Source organism: Nannospalax galili, unplaced genomic scaffold (assembly GCF_000622305.1).
Source record: "Nannospalax galili isolate Female #2095 unplaced genomic scaffold, S.galili_v1.0 scaffold429, whole genome shotgun sequence".
NCBI lineage: Eukaryota > Metazoa > Chordata > Mammalia > Rodentia > Spalacidae > Nannospalax > Nannospalax galili.
In genome coordinates, this window is record NW_008360330.1 from 3,752,077 (window position 1) to 3,753,414 (window position 1,338).

The window sequence follows — 1,338 nt, forward strand, 5'->3', positions numbered from 1 at the left end:
TGAAGGAAAGTGAACAAGGAAAGCAGTACCAGATGCAGTTGGACAGAGAGGCAGAGAAAGCCTAGAAAAGGACTCTGAAGGTCCTATTTTAAGTGCAGTAAGAGGTTACTATGTAATTTTTGAATAAGAAGGAATTTGTTTGGTAGCAAATTATTGAAATTATATTTACGTGCTTGTGTGTTTATTAGTATGTACACGTGTGTGCATGTGAGTATGGAAGCCAAAAGTTGATGTGAAGTGTCTTCCTCAATTGTTTCCAACCTTATTTTTGAGACAGGTCTCTCAGTGTATCTATATATCACAGATTGACTAGAGTGGTGGACCAGCAAGCCTCAGGGATCCTCCTGTCTCTAACTCCCCAGTGCCAGGATTACAGGTATGCACCCCTGTGCCAGGCTTTTTAGATGGGTATTGGCATCCAAACTCTGGTCCTCATATCTGAGTGACAAGCAGTTTATCAAATGTATCTAAAAGATTCCTGTAGCCATGGTGTTATAGGAGTGTGGGGACTTAACACTATGGAAGAAATCCAAAGGAAAAGGAACAGTAGCTTGAACATAGTGATAGTATTATAGATAAAGAAAAAATAGAGAGAGCAACATTTTACAACTAAAAATGGCAGGATTTCATGAAGTGGATGATGAAGGAAGCAAGGAGAGAGGGGAATGAAAGATGACTCAGGCTTTTGGTGTGATGTCCAATTGAATGGTGCTGCCCTTCATTAAAATGGGAGAAATTTGGGAGGTGGAGGAGCAGGTTGTGGACAATAGATGGTCTAAAGATTATGACTTAGATTTATTATGTTAAAAATTCATCTTAGACCACCCTTTGCATCTCTGGGCAGCCCAGCCCCATAGCTTCCTGGAGCCAGCAGCTTTCCTGGGTAAGCTTGTCTGTGCCCACTGTGCCTTGACTAACCCAGCCTTATTCACCTTCCCAGCTCCCCCACCCCATCTCTCCTCCTAGCAGGGGCACTGGCCCATCTCTTGTCATGACACCCCAGACCCGTGGACTGACCTCTTAGCCCAGAATCCCCACTGCTTCCTGATTCTTTGAGTCCAGACCAACCCAGTTCCTCCCTGTAGTCTCCAGGAGTACTCAGGCTACTTCTCACACCCACCTCCCTTTACATCCCTGGGGGATAACATCTTTCCTGGGCCCTGCTCCCAATCCAGCCCAGCCCTCAATTTCCTGAAGCCAGCATCTTTTCTGGAGGGATCCAGACCTTAGGAGAAGGCCTAAGAACATCTGATTCTCAACAGACTTGGGCCTATGTGGGAACTCCTGAGCAGCAAGACGAAAGCAATTTGGCCACTCCAATATAAAGTCAAAAGAGAG